Source organism: Phyllostomus discolor, chromosome 6, assembly GCF_004126475.2.
Source record: "Phyllostomus discolor isolate MPI-MPIP mPhyDis1 chromosome 6, mPhyDis1.pri.v3, whole genome shotgun sequence".
In the NCBI taxonomy this organism is placed as follows: Eukaryota; Metazoa; Chordata; class Mammalia; order Chiroptera; family Phyllostomidae; genus Phyllostomus; species Phyllostomus discolor.
In genome coordinates, this window is record NC_040908.2 from 56,358,014 (window position 1) to 56,385,974 (window position 27,961).

General features: G+C 36.0%; 1 protein-coding gene and 1 long non-coding RNA gene across 4 annotated transcripts in view; both read left to right on the forward strand.

The window, feature by feature from the left end:
- The window catches only part of CTNNA2 (catenin alpha 2), a 1,115,426-nt gene that overhangs the window by 149,956 nt on the left and 937,509 nt on the right, over positions 1 to 27,961 (forward strand). The gene's annotated exons all lie outside the window — the stretch shown is intronic.
- On the forward strand, positions 3,998 to 27,959 carry LOC118501145. The gene is made up of 3 exons (XR_004903749.1): positions 3,998 to 4,337; positions 25,490 to 25,494; positions 27,948 to 27,959. It is a non-coding gene; the product is annotated as an uncharacterized LOC118501145 (long non-coding RNA).

A 27,961-nucleotide genomic window follows, 5' to 3' on the forward strand; every position in this document is an offset into this window, starting at 1 on the left:
TATACAATCCATTGTGTTTACAGTGTCAGCATGTTGGACATTGTATCCCCAGTACTTATTTATCTTATAACAGGAAGTTTGTAACTTTTGACCACACTCTTTTAAACTCTTCATTTTTGGCCCTGGCTGGTTGACTCAGTGGATTGAGTGCCAGCCTGCAAACCAAAGGGTCGCTGGTTCAATTCCCAGTCAGGGCACATGCCTGTATTGCAGGCCAGGTCCCCAGCTGGGGGCTCTTGAGAGGCAACCACACACTGATGTTTCTGTCCCTCTTTTTCTCCCTCCTTTCCCCTCTCTCTAAAAATAAGTAAATAAAATAAAAAAACTGTTCATTTTTTACCTCTTCCTGGCTTTTCTATGTATGTATTATTATCAAATCAATTATAATGCTATCAAGTGTCTCATTAACACTCAGCCTGGCTTTGAATCCAGGTCCAAGGGAATGAAAAGCAGCTCCTTGAATATTCCTTCCATTTTCAAGATGGCATCCCATTTACTTTTCACATGAAGGACATACACTTTGTGGAACTAGTGAGTTTTCCCCTATTACCATGCTACCCTCCGATGATTTCATCTCCTAGGGAGGGGGTGGAATGAAACTTTGCCTTTGAAAACAAACAACATAATAATACCAAGTGATAGAAATATTGATGAAAAATACTTGTTTCAGAATACAGATATAGCTATGAACTATAGATTATGGATTTGTTTTGGGGGCATTAGACATAGCATCTAGGTATTGTTACTTGCTGTGCTGTTCTAGATTTGTAAATAGTATTATATGATCATTTAAGCCAAAAGCCCATAGTCAACTGGAGAAAACAATCAGAAGGTCTAACCATGAGGACTAGATCATCATATACAGATTGGGAAATGGGGTTGTAACTGTTTGCAGCCCCCACCATCGCCCCCTACCCTATAATTGCAGCACAATGGATGAGGTGTTTAAGTGGTATCTGTCAGGGAGAACTTAAAGTTATGACCTGGAGATCCACAGACAGATACTCATTCCATTAATAAGTTTTGAAACATTTAATAATTTCATTTTATTTTAGATATTGTTGCACTTACAAGATATCTTTAAACTTGACATGGTGAAACCGAGATGATAGTAATTCTTAAGATTATTTAATGAAGAATAATAGAATTATTGGTCAAACGGGAGGATGAGTATCAGACAAATAGCAGTTGAAACCACCCAATGCAAATGTTTTTAAGTTTTTGCCTACTGTCACCTTCACTCTAAAATAGCATGTTGAAAAAAAAAATTGATCTTTTGAGTTAGTTTGATCTCTTAAGAGCCTGTATCAGTGTATAAATAAATGTAGCTCCATTAAAGTACTTATGGCTTATCGATATTGGTGCCTTAACTTTTCTTACTTGTGAGTTCCTTAGTAGATTTAAAAAATATTTTTCTTTGTAGCTATATAATTTTAATTTTTAAAATAGTAATATCTATTTCTCTTTTGGTGAAAATGGATATGTTGACACAATGGTTTTTGATAATTTGAATATGATTAATAGAAACCAGGTTTTGTGGTAAATGCTTTTAACATAGAATTCTGTATTTCAGTGCATATGACATTCCGTTTGCTGACATTTGGAAGGTTAATTTTGATTTCAAGGTGTTTCATTTTTACATCCTGCCTTACTTTATAATTTCTATTTCCTTTTCTACCCTCAAAAACAAAGATTGTAAACAAGTTTTCTTCCAGTTTTTACAAACACTTGAGAAGACATTATCAGTAGATATAGCTGAACAAACAGAGAAGTCTGCTGTCCTGCCTTCAACCCCGTAGAAGCAAGAACTTCACTGCTAACTGCTCACTGCAAAGACTGAGATAGTGAATGCCCAGGGTTTCTATGAGCATGCAGATGAGAGGGTGCCTTGGGAGACATTGCCCTGTGAACTCTACTCTTAGGGAGTGGATGTTGCTACCTGGACATCTGCTGTGTTAAAATGCCACAAATAGCATGAGGCAGAATAGAGTGAAGTTTTCACTGCAGGTCAGGAATGGGGTACATCGTGAGCGTTTTGACTGGCTTTAGGTCAGCTAGCTCAGATGAGTGATAGCATGGAAGCAATCTGGGTTTTTACACTAGTGCCATGTTCAAGTTGCTGAATACTTTTTTCCCACACATTCTGCCTCTAGGGACCCCCTGTTATCTCTTTTCCATCCATTGGTCTACCATGAAAAAAAAAGGCCTAAGAGGATTAAAAGAAGCTGTCATTAATATAGCATATAGGTTTTCTTTAATTTTTTTATTGTTCAATTACAGTTGTCCCCATTTTTCCCCTATTGCTATCCCATGCCCTACTGACCCCTACCTCCTACATCAAATCCTCGCGCCCACCCCATTGTCTTTGTCCATGGGTGTTTGATATATGGTCCTTAACTTGACCCTACCCCTTCTCTCCCCCATTTTCCCCCTCATCCTCCCCTCTGGTCACTACCAGTTTGTTCTTTATTTCCAGGTTTTGAACTAAGTATTATTATGGATAAGAAAAGAGGAGACAAAATCCTTAAGAAAGTATAAAATCAAGGTTAAATTTTAAAACACATTTTTAAGAAAAAAATTACTTTTCAACTTTTTAAAAAAGATTTTATTTATTTATTTTTAGAGAGGGAAGGGAGGGAGAAAGAGAGAGAGAGAGAAACATCAATGTGCGGTTGATGGGGGCCATGGCCTGCAACCCAGGCATGTGCCCTGACTGGGAATTGAACCTGTGATACTTTGGTTTGCAGCCTGCGCTCAATCCACTGAGCTACGCCAGCCAGGGCTCTTTTTGACTTTTCAGCTTTTTTAAGTGCCAGAAGAAGCATTGAGAAACAAACAAGGCAGTTCCTGGGAAATGCTTGTGCTTGGCATATAGTAAATGCTGAGTACATTTTTGCTGCTGTTAAGGGAAGAGATGCCACACCACTTCTGGTATAAATTTAGGATAAATGAGATCAAAGTCAACAAGAGAGTCACCAAGTTTTCATAAATCTGATTCCTGCAAGTCCATTTAGGCACTGAGAGATGGAACTTCATGTTGTGATTTGGATGTGTATCCATAGGTGATTCTATCATATAAAGATACAATAGTTTCTTTTATGTAGGCTAACTAATCATATGTGCATGTACAGTGGAAGATAAATGAGCATAAGGCTAGTGAGTTGATTTATAGCTTGTAAGAGCAAATTTAATTTTCTCTACATACATACTTTATGACCTAAACACTTTCTGAACAAAAAGTTATTTAGAAAGTGTTTTGCAAGTTCATGGACATCAAAGCCATAAAAGCATTATATTCCTTGAAGAATAGCAAAATTCTTAATCCCTAGTTGGGTTCTTAAAGTATGCAGTTATACAGCCCTCATTTAAATATATACATTATTAGCCTTAGCACCATGAAAAGGTAATAAGAAACATTTTACTCTCTAGAGAAAACCGAACCAGACTTTGAGAAATTACTCACTCATGACTATTAACAATAATCAATCATCAACACTGAAGCAGATTTAATCAAGTTACATAGAATAGAACAGACCATAAATATAAAAAGTCCAGTTGTCTTCTTTATTTTAATTAGTTCTAAGGAAAGTATCATTTTTATATAAATATCATAAAAAAGGAAAGAAATTTTACAATTGAACTTGAATATTTTTGAAGGTATAAATGGAATATTATCATCTGTGCTTTTTAAATATTTGTTTTTATCATATAAGTAAATGTACACTTAGGAAAGTCTAAAACTCAAAAAAATCTCTGAGGAGATAATAGAAAATAAAATAACTACTGAAACATTGACTTATTCAAATATTTTCCTATGTAAAAATTTCAACATGATTGAGAAAAAAAATCAATTTGCTTTATATCATGTATATTTACCCATTCTATTACATATTCTTCAGTGTGACATTTCATAGCTGCCTGATATTATACTGGATTGGTCTTTGAAGGTTTTGCTTAACCAGTTTTTTGTTGCTTGAATATTTAGGTTTCCCCCAGTTTTTCTGTACTGCAAATTATTATACTGTGTTAATGTGGTTTTTTGTTTTGTTTTGTCATGGTTAGTTGACTTTACAGCACAACAATGGACCTTATTATTCCTTATTTGTATCCCTTAAGTGTCATTAGTTTCTTTTTGAGAATAAAAGTGTCACTCTTAAAATAATAACTTTTGAAGTAAAGGTTACCTTTTAAAGAAATTATTGATTGATTTTCCAGAGAGAGGAAGGGAGGAGGGCAGGGAAAGAGAGAAACATCATTTTTTTTGTTTCACTTATTTATGCATTCCTTGGTTGATTCTTGTATGTACCCTGCCCAAGGATTGAACATGCAACTTTGATGTGTCAAGAGAACACTTGAACAAACTGAGCTACTTGTTCAGGGCCAATAAAGTGTTACCTGTAATTTACCTTTTTTTCCTTAATTTATTCCTAGATTTCCATGTGTCTGTTTTATTTAAAGCACAAAAAATATGTAGCTCTTTAAGGGGACAAGTTAAGTGTATTATATGCAGAGTACAAAGGATTTCAGAAATGTAAATCAAAAATGACATATCACCTCATACCTGTTAGGATGGTTATTATAAAAAATATTAAAGGATTATGGGTGTTGGCCAGGATGTGAAGAAAAGAGACTCTTTGGGCATTCCTGGTGGGACTGTAACCTGATGCAGCCATTATGGCAAACAGTGTGGAGGAGCTTTAAAAAATTAAAAGTAGTACTACTATATGATACAATGATCCCATTTTTGGATATTTTTCCAAAGGAAATAAAATCTTTAAAGAGATATGTGCACTCCCATGTTTATTGCACCATCATTTACAGTAGCTCCAATTTGGAAACAACTGAAGTGTCTATCAACAGATGAATGTGTAAAGAAGATGTTATGTTTATAATATATATATTATATATTATATATATGAATAATATTTAGTCATAAAAAAGAAAATTCTGCCATTTGCAACAGCCTGTATAAATCTGTAGGACATTATATGAAGTCCCAAACATATAAACGAAAATGCTTCCTGATCTCACTTGACTGTGGAATCAAAATAGTTAGTAAATAATTAGAAACAGTGAGTAGAAGGGTATCTACCAGGAGTGGAGATGGGAGGAAGGGCAAATGTTGGTCAAACTGTGCACAGTTGCAGCTATGATGGGTGAATAAGTTCTAGGGATCTAATGTACAGCATGATTATTATAATTAATAATACTGTGTTTTATATTGGAAATGTGCTAATAGTAGATTTCAAGGGCTCTCACCACACACTCATACACACATAGTAACTAAATAAGGAGATAGATATATTAATTAGCTTGACTGTAGTAATTTTTCATTATGTATATATGTTTTAAGTAGACATTATATTGTACACCTTAAACATATGTAATTTTATTACAAAAAATAAAATATCTATTAATGATTGAATCTAAAAAACAAACTAAGCTAACAAGAAGAACAGAGACAGAATCATGGATATGGAGAACGTTTTGATGGTTGCCAGATGAGAGCAGGGTGTGGGTGAAGAGATGAGGGGGTTAAGAAGTATGAATAGGTATTTACAGAATAGCCATAAGAAATGGCATAGGCCAAAGAAGTTATATGTGTGATCACTGGACATGAACAATGATGGGGGGTTGCCTGAGGGACTGGGGGGTGCTGGGTGGAGGGGGGCAAAGAGGGAAATATTAGGACAACTATAATAGCATAATCAATGAAATATAATTAAAAATTGTCAAGGGAAAAAGCTAGTTATTGTGTTCTTTAAAATATTGACCATAGCCAGAAAGAACTATTTTGCTTTTTATCCCCTGTGAGTACAAAATAAGGAAACATTTCTTCAATTACTCTTTCAACATTTTTAGCAGAGTAGTACCATTTTTGTGAATTTGGAAATAAAAGAATGACTATTTGCCTTTTATAGTAGAAAACATTCATCTTTTTTCCTAATTTTTTGGTTTCTTGTCTCTGTTTCTCTGTTTCTATGTGTGTGTGTGTTTCACTATTTCTGTTGAGTGTCTGATTACTTCTATGGTCCTATTTTATCTGTACAGTTGCACTCACTCTCACTTTTATATATTTGCTTTCCCTGTTTCCTTAGACTGTCTCTATCTCTTTTCTGTTTCATTTCCTAATTAGCCACCTAGCCACTTAGTTCAAACTTTATGCTCATGTTTTCCCTTTCTGAATATATTCTCCTTTCTCCTTTCTGGCCCCAAATTCTAACTCAGTCACTACTTATTGAACAATACACAGACCTATTTGGAAGCTGTGGCCAGGTTCTTAAATTTCAACATGTAGGGGAATCATTGCTAGAGCTCATTTAAATGCAGGTTGTAGGACACCATTTCCTGGGTTTCTGATGGTAGGTCTGGCATGCTACATGGAAATCTGTGTTTTTATAAATTGCCCTGCATGATTGGATGCATGAGGTACTTGAACCACACTCTGACAAATGCTATATTCAAACGAATATGACACCTTAGCTTCGACATAGTTATTTTGGAGAAAGCTTCTTGAGATAAGCAGATATTGAACAGGAACTTAAGATATTGATTTGTTTCCCAGAAGGCAGTAGTTAATGTCAAGGACAAACATAGATGTTTGCAGACTCCATCTTTTGTCTTCACTGCTTGGGGCCACCTCTGCATCTTCAACTTATGTGCCACATATTGACGCCTTTGTCTGTTACTGTCTAGTCCATAGGTGTGTCACTTTTAAAAGGAATGGATGTGAACTTGCTACGTGGCATAACCCTATAGTAAATTATTATAAAAATGAGAATATTATATCTAATTGTACCCATACCTCGTGTCACTATTTGCCTTTAATGGGACAAATGTATAAGGGGAATAGCTAATAAGCAGACTTGAAAGTGGTTGATTCCACAAAAATATCTGTTAAATACACTAAACTATTTTCCATTGATATTTTTTTATTACTGGCTTCTGAACTGAAATTCAAAAAATGACCCCCAGTCCCTAAAAATACTTGGATATGGTAGTTATTTTCTGAAGTTTTGTATTTTATTGACAGTTAAGTTTAATCTTACCAGGAGTTAACAAAGGAAATATTTATCAGGTTCCTTTGTTAAAGGTACTTTGGATCATTCTAGTTGTTAACAGAATATATTCACATTAACTTACATATTTTGAAATATTTTGTATGGGACAGCAATTGTGTGTTTAAAAAATAAAAATCTAAGATATTAATGGTTAATTGTTTTCAGGTATATATTCTTTGGTTTAGCTGAAATAATTAGCACCTATTCTTTGATGTAAAATTTGGGAAAACAATAAATGTAATGAACTGAAGTTTTCAAACAATTGATTGCTTAACAATGTACTTTTAACTGAAAAAAAAAATATTGGGAGAAATAGTTGCCTGATGCTTGAATAGAAGCTGAGTTGTATAATTGGTATTGACTCAAAATGTTAGAAACAAATTTCACCTTGTTTTATGGCTGTGGATGTTGCATTTTTCTTCCTAGAATATTGATGGCTTTAGGATTCTTGTCAATTGGGTGGAGAAAGCTTCTAGGTAACATTGAAATAAAATAGTTAGTATTGTATTAAGACATATTCTGGACATAGTTCAGAAAAACTGGGGCTTAGGAATTAAATCATTGCTCTGTAGATTTGTAAAAAAATAATGAGTGGCTTTGTCTGATTGCTGAACACTGTACACAGACTGCAGCTTATCTAGATAAAATTGTATTTGTAAATATTTTTTAAGCAGTGTTTCTTGTTCTTTCCCAAAATATTGAATTGTGTTATGAAACCAAGGTACTTTTGAGGACCTGTCACTTAAGAAACTGAATGGAAGTCAGGAGACCAGGATGTCTTTCATCCTAAGATCTTAAGGGCCCAGAGCAGTCTTGGGCATATTGTAGTTTTTTTGTTTTTGTTTTACATTAAAAAAAATCTTGATGGAATACACATACTTTGAAATCGCTATCTTGAATATATACAGTTCAATGGTGTTCAGTACTTTTGTTGTGCAACCAGTCTCAAGAACTTTTGCATATTGCAGAACTAAAGCTATGTACTTATTAAACAGCTCCCCATTTCCCCCTCTCCTCAGCTCCTGCAGCTACTATTCTGCTGCTGTTTCCGTGACTTTGACTAATTTAGACACCTTGTACAAGCTGACTCATACGGTGTTTGTCTCTTCATGACTGGCTTATCCCAGCTGGTCCTATTATTTTGTCAATACTTCATAGTATTCCTCTTTCTAGTGGTCTCATTCCTAAATCTGATGTATATCTTAACCTCAGTAGTCTCTTTTATCTTTCTCCTACTATTTTAAAAAGGCCTTATAATAGCTTTAATTTAATAAAAATTTATAGGATGAATGAACATTTCTCACTTTGTTACCTCCACAAGGGTAGAAACAGATGCAACTTCATTTTCCATTTTTTCTATAACTAAATTTAACTTCTACTTTAAGCCCTCTTTCTGTCATGGAGGAAGAAACATTTTTAGTAAATTACTAGGTTCCCTCTAGGCTCCACTGGAGTCATATCTAAGTTCTTGGGGATTTGTGCAGTGTTAGTATATCGGGTCCTTATTGGGTATCATACTCTTGAGTTCCCTGTATGTGAGAGCCTCCTTCGAGAAGCCTGTTGGCCATTTGCTTTCCAGCTCTTATTGCCTGAGTGACCCTGCAGACTCCATCCTCTAGCTTTCATTTCTCAGTGGAAGTTTGAACCCTGCTGTAGCCCCTCCCTGGCATCAAAACCCTGGAAGTGATAGAAAAGACACATAAATAAGAGATCATTAAGTGGCTGAGCTCAAAATCATGTTTGAAAGCTTTTGGTGGAACAAGAAGTATTGAAGAATTTGCAAAAGGAGGGACTGATGGAAGAAGGAAATTGTAGCTCAGGATCTCTGCAGGTGTCTGTGGCCTGAGAATATGGGAGTGGCCTAAGTTCACGTTCAGAAATCGGGGGAGCTGAGTTCAGGGGTGGTAGGCCTAGGCCAGCTGCATTAAGGAGCCCGTTCATGGGAAGAGGCAACCAGTTCACACTACACACCTCACACCCCTTCACTGGGCCTGGTAGCAAGTGTGGAAGCTTGGTTTAAGGAGCCAGGTGGGTATCCTTGTGTTTCAGCATGGCCTGGAGGAATATGGTACATCAAGGTACAGGGGAAAAGCTTTGAGCATCCCTGCCAGCAACAGTGCTCCACGACTGTCCCTGAATACTCTTTCCAGGTGCCAGCTAAGGTTCTGCCCCCCACATTCCCACAGAATCAGCATTTAGGGCAGATGGGACTTCACCTAGGAGCAAGTAATCAAGGCTCTGCAAACATTTGAGGAACAATCAGCATTATAAAGTATAAAAACATATAAAGCATAAATAAATGTAATTTATAGAGATTATAAAGTATAAAATAAACCTGTAATCACTCTAGGGTGGAAAAGATTCATTCTGAGATGTGAGAAACTGATGAGTTTTATAAGTACACCAGGTACCTAGACTCCTGCTTCATAAGGAGCCTACTTTTTCTCCAAGGCTTTGCCAGGAAATGGAGCACAGGTTTCTTCAGCCTTTGGTTGGAGGTTCTATTACAATCTTACCCCGAAAACTGGGGAGACACTGCATGAGGTTTGCCCCATACAGTCTGAGTTTACACCTGTTTTTCAGTTGAAATTATTCATAGTGTCCCTTGGACAATATAAGATATTGATTACTCAAGAATTCTCTCAGGAACAAGGGACAGGATTCGAGGTCTCTTTCCTCAGCGACCTAGTGGCCTATGACTATCCATAAGCCCACTGCTTGCCCTTAAAACTCTGTTTTCCTCCAGGCTGTAGAGTCCTGTGTGTGGGATGGAAAGATTTGGGATGGGTAGCCTCATTCTTATTCATCAGATAATCTGTCCAGTCTGTTGTCCGTTTGCTGAGTTCTTTTAATGGGTCTCCTCTTTCCAACTGCTCTTTGCTAAGGATTTCCTAATCTAAAGCCATCAATAGATTCAAATGACCTAGGTTGTCCAAATGGGGAAGAGCCAACAGGAAAAGGAAGGTTGGTAATAAGACACACACACACACACATTAATATTGTAAACACTGTCCACAACATCACTAGGTAGCCGTGTGGCCTTTTGGAAAATCACAGAAGTACTCTGAGCTTTCATGTCCTAATCTAAAAAGCACCAAAATCCTACGTCTTTTCTTCTCTCATGATAAAATTATCAAGTTTACGGTGTGAAGGATCTTTGCAGATCAATTAGCTCAACCTTCCATATAGATCTTCTTTCCAAATATCTTTGTCATGTGATTATTCAACCACTGTAATAATATTTCAAGGAATGGAATAAATGGAGGCAATTAGAATAACAATTTCTAAAAATTGAATTTAGAAGGTGTTTATTTTTTAATTTAATCTTTATTTTATTATTTATCATTACCATTTAGTCCCCTTATACCTCCCTCACCCCCAGGAATCACTATACTGTTGTGTATGCCCATGAGTCCTTTTTCCTTTTTGCTCAATCCCTCCACCCACTACCTACCCCCCTGCCAACTGTCATCCTTCTCTCTATCTCTGAGTCTTTCCATTTTTCTTATTAGTTCACTTTGTTCATTAGATACCTCATATGAGTGAAATCATGTGGCATTTATCTTTCTCTGCTTTTTTTTCACTTAGCATAATATTCTCCAGGTTCATCCATACAGTCATAAAGGGTAAAATTTTCTTCTTTTTTTATGCCCACGTAGTATCCTATTGTGTAAATGTCTAATAGTTGTTTTATCTACTCATCTACTGATGAACATTTGGGTTGCTTCCATATCACGATGGTTGTAAACAACGCTGCAATGAACATAGGGGTGCTTATGTTCTTTTGAATTACTGTTTTGAGTTCCTTTGGATATATTTGCAGAGATGGGATTGCTGGGTCAAAAGACAGATCCATTTTTAATTTTTTGAGCTCTCCATAGTGACTGCACCAGTCTGCATTCCCACCAACAGTGTGAAAGGGTTCCCCTTTCTCCACATCTTCACCAGCACTTGTTATTTGTTGATTTTTTGATAATAGCCATTCTGAGTGTGAGATGTGAGATGATATCTCACTGTGGTTTTAATTTGCATTTCTCTGATGATTAGTGATGTTGAGCATATTTTCATACATCTATTGGCCATCTGTACATCTTTTTTTCAGAAGTATCTATTCAGGTCCTTTGCCCACTTTTTAATTCAATTGTTGGTTTTTTTTTTGTGTTGAGTTTTATAAGTAGTTTATAAGTTTTGGCTTTAATCCCCTATCAGATGTATTGGCAAATATGTTCTCCTATTATGAAGGTTGTCTTTTTATTTTGTTGATGATTTCCTTTGCTGTGCAAAAAATTTTTAGTTTGATGTAGTCCCATTTGTTTATCATTTCTTTTATTTCTTTTGCCTGGGGAGATGCATGTGATAAAATATTGCCATGAGCAATGTCTGAGATTTTGCTGCCTGTGTTTTCTTCTATGAGTTTTATGGTTTCAGGTCTCCATGTAAGTTTTTAATCCATTATGAATTATTCTTGTGTGTGGTATAAGACAATGGTCTAGTTTCTTTTTTCTGCACGTATCTGTCCAATTTTCCCCACACCATGTATTGAATAAACTATCTTTAGCCCATTGCTTCCTCTGTTGAATATTAATTTAATATAAAGGTGTGGATTTATTTCTTGCTTTCTATTCTGTTCCATTGATCTATGTGTCTGTTTTTATGTCAATACAATGCTGTTTTGATTACCTTGGCCTTATAGTACAGTTTGATATCAAATAGTGTGATTCCCCAAACTTTGTTCTTTTTTTTCTCAAGATTGCTGTTGCAATGGAGGGTCATTTATGGTTCCATATGATTTTTTGAAGTATTTATTCTAATTCTGTGGAATATGTCATTGGAATCTTGATAGAAATTGTGTTGAATCTATAGATTGCTTTGGGTAGCATGGTCATTTTAATGGTGTTAGTTTTCCTATTCCTGAACATGGTATGTGCTTCCACTTACTTGTATCTTATTCAACTTCTTTCTTCAGTGTGTTATAATTTTCCTAGTACAGGTCTTTTGTACCCTTAGTTAGATTTATTACTATTTATTTTATTCTTTTTGTAGCAATTGTGAATGGGGTTGTTTTCTTAATTACTCTTTTTGTTAGTTCATTATTGGCATATAAAAATACAACTGATTTCTGGATATTAATTTTATGTACTACTTTGCTGAATTCATTTATCAGTTACAGTAGTTTCTTGGTGGAATCTTTGGGGTTCTCTATGTGCAGTGTCAGGTCATCTGCAAATAATGACAGTTTCATTCTTACTGTCCAATTTGGATGCCTTTTATTTATTCTTATTATTTGACTGCTGTGGCTAAGACTTTATGTTGAATAAAAGTGGTGAAAGTGGATACTCATGACTTGTTCCCAATCTTAAGGAGAATGCTTGTAGTTTTTGCCCGAGTACGATGCTGACAGTGGGTTTGTCATATATAGCCTTTGTTATGTTTAGGTATGTTCCCTCTATTCACACATGGCTAAGAATTTTTATCATAAATGGGTACTGGATTTTATCAAATTCTTTTTTCTGCATCTATTAATATGATTATGTGATTTTTATCCTTCATTTTGTTTATGTGGTGAATCACATTTATTGATTTGTGAATGTTGTGCCAACCTTGCATGCTAGGAATAATTTCCACTTGGCCATGGTGTATGATCATTTTGAAACATTGCTGTATTTGGTTTGCTAATATTTTGCTGAGGATTTTAGCATCTATGTTCATCTGGGATATTGCCTATAATTTTCTTTATTTGTAGTGTCTTTATCTGGTTTTGGAACCAGGGTAATGCTGGCCTTGTAAAATGAGTTTGGGAGACTTCCCTCCTCTTGAATTTTTTGAAATAGTTTTGAGAAGGAGAGGTGTTAGCTCTCCTTTGAATGTTTGGTAGAACTGACCTGTGAAGCCCTCCAGTCCAGGAGTTTTGTTTGCTGTGAGTTTTATGATTACTGCTTTAGTTTCACTAGGTGTAATCTGTCTATTCAGATTCTCTGATTCTTCCTGGTTTAGTTTTGAAAAATTGTATGTTTCTAGGAATTTACCCATTTTGCCCAGGTTGTCCAGTTTGTTGGCATATAGTTGTTCATAATATTTTCTTAAAATTCTCTGTGTTTGTTTGCTGTCATTTGTTATTACTCTTCTTAAATTTTTGATTTTTTTATTTGAGTGGTTTTTTTTCTTGATGAGCCTGGTTAAAGGTTTGTCAATCTTGTTTATCTTTCCAAAGAACCAGTTCTTGGATTTATTTATATTTTGTGTCTTTTTTTAGACTCTATTTAATTTATCTTTACCTTGATTTTTATTATTCCTTCTACTCACTTTGGGCTTTTTTTTTTTTCAAATAAACTTAAAAGTTTATTTAAGTGTAAAATTAGATCATTTCTTTGAACTTTTTCTTCTTGCTTGAGATGGCCCTTAATGCTTTGAATTTCCCTCATAGGATTGCTTTGCCTGTGTCCCACAGATTTTGGAATGTTGTTTTTCATTTTCATTTGTTTCAAGGTATGTTTTGATTTCTTCCTTGATCTAGTTGTTGACCCATTCATTGTTTAATAACATGTTATTTAGCTTCCATGTCTTTGCATGTTTTTCAGTTTTATCTTGTGACTGATTTCTAGTTTCATATCATTGCGGTCAGAGAAGATGCTTGATGTGATTTAAGTCTTCTTAAATTTATTCAGACTTCTTTTGAGTCCTGTCATGTGGCCTCTCCTAAAAAATGTTCCACATGCATTTGAAAAGTATGAATAATCTGCTTCTTTGTGGTGAAATGTCCTGTAGATATCAATGAAATCCAATTGATCTACTGTGTTGTTTAAGGCTACTGTCTCCTTGTTGATTTTCTGTCTGGAAGACCTATTCATTGAAAGCAAGGAAATGTTAAAAATCCCCAACTGTGACTGCATTTCTGTTGATCTCTCCCTTTATGTCCATCAAAATTTGCTTCACATATTTAGGTGCTCCTATGTTGGGTGTATAAATATTTACTAGAGGTATATTCTCTTGTTGGATTTTTCCCTTTATCATCAAGGAGTGTACTCTGTGTCTCTTAGTATAGCCTTGGTTTAAAAGTTTCTTTTGTTGAATATAAGTATTGCTACCACATCTTTTTTTTCCATACCATTTGCATGAAATATTTTTTTCTGTGCCTTTACTTTTAGTCTGTGTGTCTCTTTTGTTTTGAGACAGGTCTCTTGGAGGCAGCATATTTATGGCTCTTGTTTTCTTATTCATTCAGTTACCTTATGTCTTTGTTTGATGCATTTAAGCCATTTACACTTAAGGTGATTATTGATAGATACGTATTCAATGCCATTTTATTGTGAGATTATTTTCCTCTGTTTTGATTTTTTTCTTTCTCTTTCCCTTCTTCTTCCTAAAGCTAGTCCTTTAACATTTGTTGAAGTAATTGTTTGGTGTTAACAAACTCCTTCAGCTTTTTGTTGTCTGGGAAGCTCCTTATTTCTCTTTCAATCTTAAATGAGGGCCTTGCTGCATAAAGTATCCTTGGTTGTAAGTCCTTGCTTTTCATCATCTTGAATATTTCACTCCACTCCCTCCTGGCCTGAAATATTTCTGTTGAGAAATCAGATGACAGTCTAATCGGTGCTCCCTGTATGTAACTATTTGCTTTTGTCTTGTGGCTTTTAGGATTCTGTTCTTGTCTTTAAATGTTGTCACTTTAATTATGATGTTATTTGGTGTAGGACTGTTTGGGTCCATCTTGCTTGGGACTCTCTGAGCTTCCTGCAGTTGTGTGTGTTTTTTCCTTTACCAGATTAGGGAAGTCTTCAAACATTATTTCTTCAAGTAGGATCTCGATCCCTAGCTCCCTCTCTTCTCCTTCTGGTATTCCCATGATGTTGATGTCGTTATACTTAATTACTGTCCAAAATGTTTCTTAAGTTCTCGTAATTTTTAAAAAAAAATATTTATTTATTTTTAGAGAGGGAAGGGAGGGAGATAGAGAGAGAAACATCAATGTGCGGTTGCTGGGGGCTGTGGCCTACAACCTAGGTATGCACCCTGACTGGGAATCAAACCTGCGACACTTTGGTTCACAGCCCACGCTCAATCAACTGAGCTATGCCAGCCAGGGCTAAGTTCTCATAATTTTTTTAAAATTCATTTTTATTTTTGCTGCTCTGCCTGGGTGTTTGTTTCTCTTTTGTTTTCCAAATCACTTATTTGATCTTCTGCTTCATGTAACCTACTGTTTATTCCTTCCACTGTGTTATTTATTCCAGACATTGCAGTCTTTATTTCCAACTAGTCCTTTCTTATGCTTTCTATGTCTTTTTTCATGTTGTTGAGTATCCTTATAAACATTACTCTAAACTCTCTACCTGATAAATTGCTTGCCTTCATTTCATCTAGCTCTTCTTCTGTTGAATTCTTTTGTTCTTTCATTCTGGGTCTCTTTCTTTGCCTTCCCATTTTGGCTGCTTTCATGTATTTGTTTCTCTATATTAGGTGGATCTACAAAGAGTCTGGTGTAGGCTTTATTCAGAAGTTACTTATGACTGGCTCTGGTCAACTTGTTTGGAGTTATCAATGATCCATAGCATGTGGTTCCCTCTGCTTGGTCTCTTTGTGTGCAAAAAATTAAAGGTATTTTAAAATGAATAGAAAGTAATTCAAAAACAATTGAACACTGTGGAAAATGACAAAATGCTATTAAGTAACTATGTATTTTTGACCTGTATAACATGGGCATCCTGTCCTGCCACATTTAAGACTTGTTGCAGCTCATTGAAGAATAAAAGAAATTAAACATACAATCATAAAAATGTGGCTTAGTATTTGACTCATAGTGAGTTCACAGTAAATGACAACTTGTTTTTATTTGTTGCTGTGGTGGTGATGGTGGTGATGGTTCTTGAGGATCTAGGAAGTAAACCATCTGCAGAGAGCAAATTGTATAGAGGACATAGACAGTGATTTCCAGAATCAATTGTACTGCCCTCAAAGTGCTCCCCTGAATTCTCTGGTTATGAGAATTCAAAACAGATGAGGATCAACTGTTCCCAGCTTATCAGGTCCCAATTTTAATGTTCTCATTTCAAGCATCACATTTTAAGGTTAGAAAGACTCTCTTCCCAAAGTTGTTTGCTCCTGAAATCTGTCTGAGTCCTAGACCAAGATGATTCTGTTCCTACCTGCTCCATTTGCACACTCTTCTCTATCTGACTAGGCCTCGTTAAGGAGTCATCAACCTCTACCTCCTGGGTTCTTTGCACCTTTTAAGGTAGAATTGTGGCCTCAATTATCTGGGGTCACATTGGATTGCATTTTCCAAACTTCGTATTCTCTTAGAACTTTGGGTCTTGTTGAGAATACTCCCTTGCTCCCTTCTCCACTATAAATGCAAAAGCTTCTCTCTTGCTGACATGTAAATCACAATGTACAGCTTATTAAAATCTGTAGATATTGCCCAACACATTATGCTTGTATGGAAAGCTGCTTCCGCCACCACTGCCTTCACAACTCTCCCTCTGTGTTTCAGATTTTTATTTATTTTTGCTTCATGTGTGTGTTTGTGTTAACAATCCATACTTATATGGCCCTGCTTTGCAGAAAATTAAGATACAGAAATACATACTTGTAAATAAAGTTGATAATTTAAGAAGTGATTACCAACATTTATAAAAAAGTGGTTTTTGCTTTCCAGCACATTTATTCTAGTCTACTTGTAAGAGTGTTTCTCTAGAGTATTTAAAATATAGTTTAACTTTCTTTAAATGATTGGTTTTAAATCTAGAAAATAATATATATTTTTTAAAGATTTATTTATTTATTTTTAGAGAGGGAAGGGAGGGGGAGAGAGAGAAACATCAATGTGTGGTTGCTGGGGGCCGTGGCCTGCAACCCAGGCATGTGCCCTGGCTGGGAATCAAACCTGCAATGTTTTGGTTCGCAGCCTGCGCTCAATCCACTGAGCTATGCCAGCCAGGGCTTAGAAAGTAATATATTGAATGATACAATTAATTTTTTTAGTTGGGCACACAATGCCTAGGCCATAACCCACTGAGTGATAGAACTAAAGGTGTGTATTAATAATAATGCCTCCCTGGTGGTGGTACCTACTACCCCTTCTTGGGTCTGGCTCCCTCACCCTTCCCCACCATGTCCCCAAGTCCTTTCCTTGACAGCTCTGGGGTGACTCACACATTCATAGTGGTAGTCACTAAAGACACCTGGCTTTGGGGACACTACCCTGACCCCACTCTTCCTGGCCCTCCATGTGCAGCAGTATATCCTGCCATGCTGGTAGCACTATACCAGAAGCCCCTCTGTCACTGTCCACCTTGAGCTGCACCTCCTTATGGGTTTTGTTTCTGCTCTATGGTGGCTGATAAGGCCCCAGACCAGTTAGGATGAATATTTTCTTCATTTATGTTTTCCAGTTTTGCTATTGCTTAAACTCTTTCAGTGTCCTTCAGCCTCTCTCCCCGCATGATACTGTAGATCTACAACATCTGCCCTTTGAGATGTGTGGAGGAGGTGGGAGGGGACAGTGAGTGTTGAACATCTTGTCATTCTGGGTGAGCTCTGTGTAGGGGCTGCAGTGCAAAGAGAGATTGTCATGTCTTCTCCCCGCACCTCCTTCCAGAACAAGGCAGAGATCTCCAGGACTGACACTCCTGGGCCCACTTTGCAGCTTTGCATCCAGATGGGGCTCTTTCTACACTCACTGTTAAAACTTGGAGATTCCTCCATGTGTCATCCCAGGAACTGGAACTATTTTGTTACAAATTGGGAAAAGGAAATAAACAACAGAATAGAAGAAAAAGCAGTGATTTGCATTCCTGTTTTGGAAAGTCTTGTGTTATTTTTATTTGGGGGGCTGACCCTATTGAGACTTGTACCATGAAACTTCTTAGTTTTGGTGGCCTTTTAAACTAGGTAGCACATGAAAGGCAAAGAAATTCTTGGGCTTTCAGAGACTTGTCTTGCTTTAGAATCTCATTCCTTTCATGAATATTTACACTATGAATCCAGCTAATTCTTTTCTATGGAAGAGACAGGTTATTTGAATGTTATTTTTAGTTCAAGGCCAATCAGCAAAGGACCCTTCCTGCTGCAGATGCACCTGCTCTCCGACTGACCTCACAGGAGAGGAGGGCACAGTCTTACTGACATACTTGCACTTCTCATCTTATTTTCCATATTGAAAAGAGTTTACAGAAGTACAAAAATTTTTTGTAAAAGATAAAGTATAATAAATGGACTGCAACATAAAATGAAGACTTGTCCTTGAATATGCCATACTAAAATTCAAAGCTACTGAGAGATGTAGGACCTTGTGTCTGGGGTCTTTTGATTTCTTTGGGACCGGGAGTACCATTAGGCATCAGGGAGGCTACTGATACAGAAACTCATCAAATCTATTTTATTGATTCAAAAGAGTTCCAGTAAAACTTAGTATTAGGACATTCTCAATGTACGTATTTCTTTCTAGAGTTGTTTGTAATATGAAAAGTCAACATAGATGTGAAGTATTATTGCCGCTGTTATTGCCAGGGGATCATTGTTAAAGCCTGGAAGAAGGGAAACCAGGTTTTTGATCAGGGTAAAACTTTTCACATGTAAGCACACTCGTCCTCTGTTCTGAATTGCTGCTGTATTGCAGAGCAGCAACCTCAGGCAATAGGGAACTTCAAGACAGCAATGGGTCAAGATGAGAATAAGAAGGAAAGTTAAAAAAATGTAGTATGGATTCTGTATCATCCCATCTAAGTGTTAGCAGTTTTCAGTCAATTTTTATATTCTCTCCTGCCCTCTTGCCCAAATTCTCAGTCCTTGGAGGCATTTCCCTACTTCGGAAGATTTCTCCACTTTTTAAAAAGCCTTTCCCCCCTTTTTTAAAAAGGAACCTCCAACTGGACTACATCAGCTTAGCCAAGTATACAGCTTTTGACATGTGTTCAAATTCAAGCTCTTCCATTTTCAAGTCCTGGAGTTCTACACCAGTTACATAATCTTTCTAAGTCTCTCTCTCCTTTCCTGTGCATGGTTACTGGTAGTAATAGTACAGATGTCAGTGAGTTTTAGGAGAGTTAAATAAAATAAGCACAAAATACTATCCATAATTCTCCACAAGTGTTGTTACTGTATTATTAACAATCCATTCTGACTATTCAACTTAATAAATGTATCAAAACCATTTGCCTCAAATTTCTTATTATTTCAAATGCCTTGTTATTTTAATCATGCCCTGTGACATGATTGCATGGTTCTGAACCTTCATTTTCTATTTAAGTTCATTAATATAGCTGTGTTTTGCATGCAAATGTGTAGGCCTGGTCTGTACGGCTAACATAGAATATGGTTTGTGAAAAATAAGTACTTCAGAGGCAAAAAGAAAATGTTGTTGAGGATCTGTCTAGCTTGACTGAGTATTCATTTGATTATTGACTGGCTGTTTATGTGGACTGCTTGTCTTGGAGATCCTACATTGTATTGACTAGTGTGATACTGAGAGAAAATTCTTAAAATTCTCTTCAGTGAGTTCCAAAAAGTGTCTTTAAGGAGTAGCAGGAAACTTTTGTTAGCAAGGAATTACACTTTAAAATTGCTTTTTCTTCCAAGGAAGTGGCATTGCTCCCCTATTTTATAAGATTCAAATTAGTAAATTCAGATGAGCAAAAATGTTAGAGGACTGGATTTCTATGAATTAACATCTACTTTATGTTTGTCAAGTGAAACAATTTTTCTTTAAGCTTCTTATGCTAAACATTTGTAGCTAAGAATTTGCATAAAAAATCTGAAGCTAAATTGGTTTGGGTTAAAGTAATCTGCTTCCATTCTTTTGGCAAGACTCACACTTAAAGCCTGAACAAAAGATGCTGCTGCTTTCACAATTTAAAAAATGCTCACAAAAATTTCAAAACATAAATACAACACAAAACACCCCAATGATCTGAAACTATAAATACATTATGAATTGTAAGGGAGAAATTCATACAGTGATTCCATCTTGAGCCTTCTTATAGTTAAAATCAGAGATGAGTTAAATAACTTAAAATAGAACTTATAAAATTCATGCTTCTGTATTTTTTGTTTGGTTTTGGTGTAAGAGAAAATAGATGTGCTTTGTGATTTTTTTGATCATTTATTTACATCTCTGAAAATTGACTGAAACTGCGGATGTATGCCTCAGCCTATATTAAAGAAAAGATAAGCTTTTGATTCATTAGTAAGAGAAATATTACTTTTCTTACTTGTGAAAGTATTCATATTGTATTATTTGTTTATTACTATTCATATGGTTTCAGAGAAAGTGGCTGTACAAATTGTAAAAAGTGAATAGTATAAATGGCATTTTTAAAACACAGAAACAAGAAAAATGTAAACTCTATATATGTAGGTTGGTGATTTTGGGAATGACTTGTTTGACTCCTTATAGTTCAGTGAATGTGTTATTACTTAACTGCATTTTGGTGGAAAATCTCCAGTCCTGAAACTAGGGTGCCCTTGGTGGAAGTCAGGCCTCTGGAGCAGTCTCCCTGCTTGCCTATGACAAGGCCCCTCACAGGAAACTCTATTTCTGGGGATCAAAGCCCCTCTTTGAAGAATTCTAGTCCAGAGATTAGATCCTCTCATCTTCTTAGATTCTTCTTAATGCTCCCCCTTCTGGGAATTGGTTATTTAGAATTATACTTATATAATTAAAATGTACAGAAGCCATAACAATATACTTTGACCTTCTGACTTCCCTAGTGTAACGAGTCTTCAGGAGCCAAAGATAAATAATTTGTGATACCAGGTCAGTATAAGCAGCAACACATCTACTGGCCACTTTTGCTTAGAAGTAGTGTTTGTGTCAAATCTGACTGTTCTCCAGAACATTTAGTGGGGGAAGGGGTAGGTGATGAGTTTTCCTCTTTATATTACTATGTAGATCATAGGTACCTATTAACCACAGAAAGGCTCTCTCCCTAATTGCTAAGTGTCTTCATCTATGGAGAGGCCCTTCTTTGCCATGTCAGTTTCTGCCATTCATTTTGTCACTCCCAATCTACTGGCTCACTTTTGGAGTTGGAATTTACACACCTGGAGAGATTTCCCACTGGTTGCAGGTGCTGCAGGTGCTGGAGAAATGCACAACCCTGACAAATACAGTTGAAGATAACCAGCTATGTAGTGTTGTGGGTGGGAGAACGAGGCTTGAGATTTCAAAAGCATTTGGAATCTTTGTGTTCCCAGGCACACAACTTGAAACCCTATTTCTCTGGAGACAGGGAGCGGGGCAGTAGGTGTCGCCAGAGAAATGGACCTTGCTGTCAGTGAAGGAGAGTCTCTCTCATAGCACTCTGCCCCAAAGCTAGTCTTTCCTTTTGCAGACTACCCAAGGGCAGGGTGCAGTATGAACCCATGGTGCAACAACCTGGTGGAGCGCAAGACTGACCAGGGTGGTGTGAAGAAGTGGAGGCAGGATACAGAACAAGTGAGAGCACCTGCAACTGCAATGTTCTCAGGCCTCTGGCTGAGCGCCTATAATGATACTTACCCAACATGTTTTGGACTCATCTATTGATTTACTAGCCAAAATAAAACCTTTCATGAAACATCATTGATACATACTCTGGGTACTATTTTCTGGCATTTTCTCTTCTTTCATCTACCCTGCCCTGTTGTAGTAAAATTTATTTTATGTAACCTAAAAAAAGTATGACCTCAAATCATCACATCACTTTTGTAGTTCACTAATGGGTCATAACTTACACTTTAAAAAACAGTAATTTAATTTATATAAACATATATATGTACACATATGTATGTATATATGTATATATGTGTATATATATATATATAATACACATAAATTAAATAGGTGAATAAAGTAATGTCAATCAACACTGATGATAGGGGTCTATTAGTTTATTTTTAAGCAAATCTTAAAGGTAATATATGCAAAGTACTTGGGAAATACTCTCACATACAGTACAGAGTCATTTATTATTGGCTGTTATTTTTAGATGTAAGCCGAGACAGTTATTTGCATGCAGGTTTCCATGCTTTATAAAATTATTTGAAAACAAAAACAATAGCAACACCTCCGACCAGTACCAAACTTGTTTTGGATACATTGCATGAGAGAATTTGGCCCCTTGATTAGTATGTGCTGCTTTCCTTGTCATCAAATGAAGATACACATTTTCATTATGTTCACTGATGACACTGAAGGTCTGTCAACATTTCTGTTATATGTTTTACCTTCTTTCTCCCGCCTGCACTGAGCTCTTTTCTAGCCCTTCTGGGTTCTGAGAGTTTGATCCTCTGGCCCAGTTCCTCATGAGCTGGAGGATGCTGCAGTTGATGCTGATGGAGGAGAAAGGCCTTTATTTCATGAAAGAAGGTTACTTTGCTCTAAATTTTCAGCCTTGTGGTGATGACATTTTTCCTATACTTTGACCAATGGAATAATATTAATAGATAAACTGATATTAATAGACATATTTTGTAATTAAATATATTATTTTCTGCTAATTTAGTCTCTGAAGATACTACTTGATTCATTATGCTAACATTTTACTTGGAATTTTTGATATTTTATTAATAAAGTAGGTTAGTATATAATTTGAGATTCCTGGAGTCATTCATGCATTTATTAATTTATGTGTCATTAAAGAAGTATGAATTGAGTGTCTGGCCTTTTGGAATTTATAGTCTCATTAATAGAGTCATTCAAATATCTTTGACACCTATTAAATTGACCTCTGTATTAGTGAGGCTAGCTTTCTATAACAGAGAGATTTGGTTATATTAACTGACTCAAATAAGAGATATAATTTTATTTTCTTCTCACATATCAGTGTGGAGTGAGGAATATATAAAACTAGTGGAGTGTTATTATACCACCTTCAACATGTGGCTTCCAAGTTGAACTTCAGTCATCGCCCTTTTTTAGCCATCACCAAGATGTATACAGAAGGGCCAGAACAGGTGTTCTTATGGAGATACCTGAAAGCTCCCCACAGGTCTATGCTCACAACCCAAGGCCACACTTAGTTGCAAGGGAGGCTGGAAAATACACTCTGTATTGGATAAGCAAATACTCAGCTAAACTGCCAGTATTACAAGGAAGAAAGGAAGAATGAGTAAAGGAAATATGCTAGCATTCATGCCAAGACATCTGAAGGAATAAATAGTAACTAGTCAGCTGAAGGATGCAGGGAGTCAGAATTAGTGCTGTAGTTAACTTGTAATTCATAATAGCATATGGAAAAACAAATGGGCAGTTTCTTAATGAAATATTGAAAATGCAGTGAGAAGGCATTCACAGAATACTGACCACTGACCTACTACTGCATATGAGGAGCATCTCTCCCAAGCTTTGAAGGCAGAATCAGAAGGCTTTCCTAGATAGAGAGCTGAAGAGGGGAGGAAATTACCAAATGATAGTTGGAGGGGGGGCGGTCAGGACAATGTAGGCATGGAAATCAGAGTCCTGACTTGGGAATGAGCATGGCGTGATTCAAAAACTGAAAGAATTTCAGCCTTGGCAGGTGAGCACATTGGAAGGTGTGACCAAAAAACGAGGCTCTGAGACCTGAGCTTGAGGCAGATCAGGCTTTACTTCCTGACAAGGAGATTGAACTTGATTCTAAAGGAAAGAGGGCATTCTTGAAGAATTTGTGTAAGGAGATGGGTAAATGATATTCAGAATTCCAAACCCAGCCTGAATTACAGCTGCCACATTGATTCCTGGAGCCAAAAAAGAAAGGAGCAAATAAAAAAAGTTCCTGCTTAATTCTGGAGAATAAAGCTAATATAAATGTTTGTAATATAGCTTAGCGTGGCTTTCATATAGACTATTTAGTGGCAAAATACTTTATTAGGTAATGATAATACAGTTTCTACTCTTTTTCTAATTCATCAATTGACTGGGAAATTCAGAGACCCTGAGAAATCAAAAATACAACAAAATAAATAATTATATAATGACCACAAAAATAGAATTCCTCAGTATTATAAACAGATTGATCAAGAGAATAGAGAAGAGAAGTAAGGGCCAGAAAAAAATATAGCAGCTATTTTAAAAAATCTAACCAAACATGAAAGTGAAAGTGGTACCTTGATGGTCCAAGTATCAGATCATGAGATTTATGGCTAAAGTAGCCTTGGGAGTCTGGTGACTAATCCATGTGTAGCAAATGACAGATTTCTCAGAGATCTCAATTTTAGTTTTAAGATGATCATAAATTTTGTAGATTATATTTGTGCTTCTTTTAATTAAAAAATGTATCATTTTCTCTAATATTTCTGTTAAATATTGAGCAGGTAGGTGTCCTGTGTTATTCTCAAGGCTTTTCACCTAGCCTGGTACTGCACAGTGTGTTCCTGATGATACACATACTCCAGTTTGAAAAATACTGATCTGGTCAATGCCTAAAGTGAGAGACAAGTGAGAAATAATTAAAACTCAGGAGTGAGCTAGGGAAACCCCTCAAATACCACTCAGTTTACAGTGAGAAATGGAATGGTTAAAATCAGTGGAAATGTTTCTGTGGGCTTAATCAGTTTAGGTCTCTCTTTAGTTACTGTATTTTTAGGACCATAAGATGCACCTAGGTTTTAGAGGAGGAAAATAGGAAAAAAAAATTTTGAGGCAAAAAGTGTGGTATAATATTTAATAACCTGTGACCCCACTCTGCTGCCCCCCACAGTGAGCCAGGTAAGCTACATTCAGACTATAAGATGCACCCCACCTTTTCCTCCCAAATTTTTTTGGGTGGAATGTGTCTTATAGTCCAAAAAATATGGTAATCAGTAAGGGAAGCAAAATCTTGCTCATCACATGCTTGGTTTATGGAGAGAAATCACTATAACCCAGACTCGAAATAGTCTTGTCAGCATGATCAACATACTCTCTGCTCACAGGCAGGATTATGTAGGAATCAGGAGGTTGCTTGGTAAGCATGGAATCAACAGTGTCAGGTGAAAAAAATATCAGAACACCTGCTAGGAAAGTAAATATAAGAACACCTGCTAGGAGAGTGTGATGACCCTGACTTATGTCAGATCCCAGTAAAGGTTTTTGTGTTAAATGTAAGTGTAACTTTCAGAAAGTCATCTTGTACCCCGCATTTCCAAGTTCCAAGGGTTCAGTACCCCTCCAATGCCTATAAGTGTACAAGAGAGATTTTGTGCTAAGAATAAAAATATTTTAGGTATTGTTATAGTATTAAGCAGTAGCAAAAGCCTTTAACAGGTAATTTAAGCCCACTTATTTGCATGTCCAGATCATTTTTCTTATTAGGTTTCACTTGTATTTGTGTTGCAATGCATTTTTAACTGGGTATATCACGTGAAAATCACATATAATTATGGATGCCTGATTACCATATTGAAAAAGTGTACAGGGTAGGCTGAGTATGAGTGACTCTTTTAATGAAAATTACTAAAAAGTTACATAAATATAAAAGCATTCTTTAAAGGCATTGTGACCTTGAAAAACAATAACAATTCCCAAAATGCTGAAAAAAGAGGAAATACAAACCTGAAAGATAAGTACCCAAACTGGATTTCACCTCTAGGTTATCTGGCAAGGCTTGATTCAGTTTTCTGCTGAAAGACGCATAGTCCAGAATAGACATGAATACCGCCTATGTTGTGCTAGAGATGAGGAAGTGAATAGAAGATTCCCCTCATGCAGTGGGAATACCACGGGACAACAGCAACCTATTAATATACTCAATCCACAAAGAGTGAAACCATCTTGTTGTCTTTCTTCAACTGGGTCTGAGGGAAGAATAAAAAGTTTCCCTTGAAAACTTAAGGAGACCTTAAACAAGCTTTACAGTCACAATTCATACTATCCCTGTGTTCAAACTCTCAGTAAAAAATGTAATAAGGCCCTGGCTATGTGGTTCAGTTGGTTGGAGCATTATCTCGTACACCAAATGGTTGTAGGTTCTGTGCTACATCAGGGCACACATATAGGTTATGAGTTTGATCCCCGGTCAGGGTGCATACAGGAACCAACTGATCAATATTTCTATTATATCAATGTTTCAGTCTCTCTTTACTCCCTCCCTCACTCTCTAAAATCAATAAATATATCCTTAGGTAAGGGTTAAAGAAATTAATATAAGTTGGTTCCTAACATAAAGTAATTGTGAACTAAACAATTGTCAAGAACAAATTTTTCTGGAAAATGAAACTTTGAATCAGAAGTAAATAATTTCCAAGATATTTTTCAGGATACATTTCAAGAAATAATGTGCTTAAGCCAAAAATATCAATGTAAACCATAATCAAGAGCCAGTAGAAAAAACAGAAAACACAGGAGAATCATATTCATAAGAGCAACAGATACTGAAATAATCAGACATAATATAAAAATAATTTTGTTTAATGTTTTCAGTATTAAGAGAAACTTTAAAATGTTAGCAATGAAAAAGATATTAAAAACAACACAAAAGTGAAACAAATAATACTTCTGAAAATTAAAACTGTGTGTGTGTATATGATGATTCAAATTAAAAATTCAGTGGGTGGATTGACATATGCTCTCAAAGAGAGAATTAAATTATTTCAGATGAATCCTCCCAACCAATAATAACTAAAATATTAAAAGCATTAAAAAAGTCATCAGAGAGCAAGCTCTTGATGGGTTAAGATTCTGGAAAAAGAAGAAACCCAGAAGCATGACTACATTCCAGTTACAAGATAATGGCTAAGACAATGAGGAGCTAAAAAGACTTTTGGCATTTTCACTGGTGTATGGGGACAGAAATAAAGTTTAAGAACAAAAGGTCTGAAAGGTACCAGTTGCAGTTACTGTAGCTGCATACAAATCAAACCAAATATAGTGTTGTGGAACAACTATTTTATTACACTCAGAGATTCTGTGGTTCATGAATTTAGTGAGGTGACAGCATTGTGCCTACTCTCTGCTCCACAGTATTGGAAGCTCTAAATGGGAAGATTCAAAGACTGAGGGTAATAAGATGTCTGGGGATTGGAATCATGTGGAAGAGTATTCACACATATGTGTAGGACATGATGTTGACTGTCAGCAGGAACCTCAGCTGAAGATGTCATCCCAAACACAAGATGTTTACTCTTCATTTAGTGTCTCCACATTGCCCAGTTTGAGCTTTCTTACAGTATTGTGGCTGGGTTTAAAAAATGAGAATCACATAGAAAAGACACAAAAGTACAAAGTATTTTTGTGATTTATACTAAGAAATAACATGGTAGGATTTCTGTCTCACTGTATTGATGTTGTCACACAGGCATGCCCAGGATCAAGAGAAAATGGACATGGATTTTTAAAACCATCTTTGGAAAATATAATTAGCCACAGCACCCCACACTTTCCCCTGGGATGTAGGAATAAATGAAGTATGGGGAAAAGACCTTACAAGAAATAAAGCTCTTTTCTTTCCTGGTTTAAGATAACCTGTATGTACCATGATATTCTGCTAACAATCAAACTATTTCTCTCTGAAAGAAGGCATCATTATCTATAATGTCTTGTGTGTGTGTGTATATATATATATATATATACTCTATACTTAATATACAAGTTGTGGCATGAAATAAAAAACAACAAGGTATGAAAAAACTACTATCTGAAAGAAAGACAAAGAGATAAAAAATAACCTATATTGGATATAAATATTGGCATTACCAGACAAGGATATTAAAATACTGTATGTTAATGTGTGTAGGAGATTGAATATTAAGATAGAGAATTATAGGAGAGGTAGGGAGTGATAAAAAAGAATATAATAAAAATTCAATCGAAAGTTGCAGTAGCTAAAATAAATTTAATGAATGGTTTTAACAGTAGATTAGAAAACCTGAAGAAAGAATTTTTGAACTGGATAGTAAGTCAGAATTGATATTCAGAATAAAATGCAGAGATATAAAAAGAGAAAAACAGAGGGAAAAATTATGAG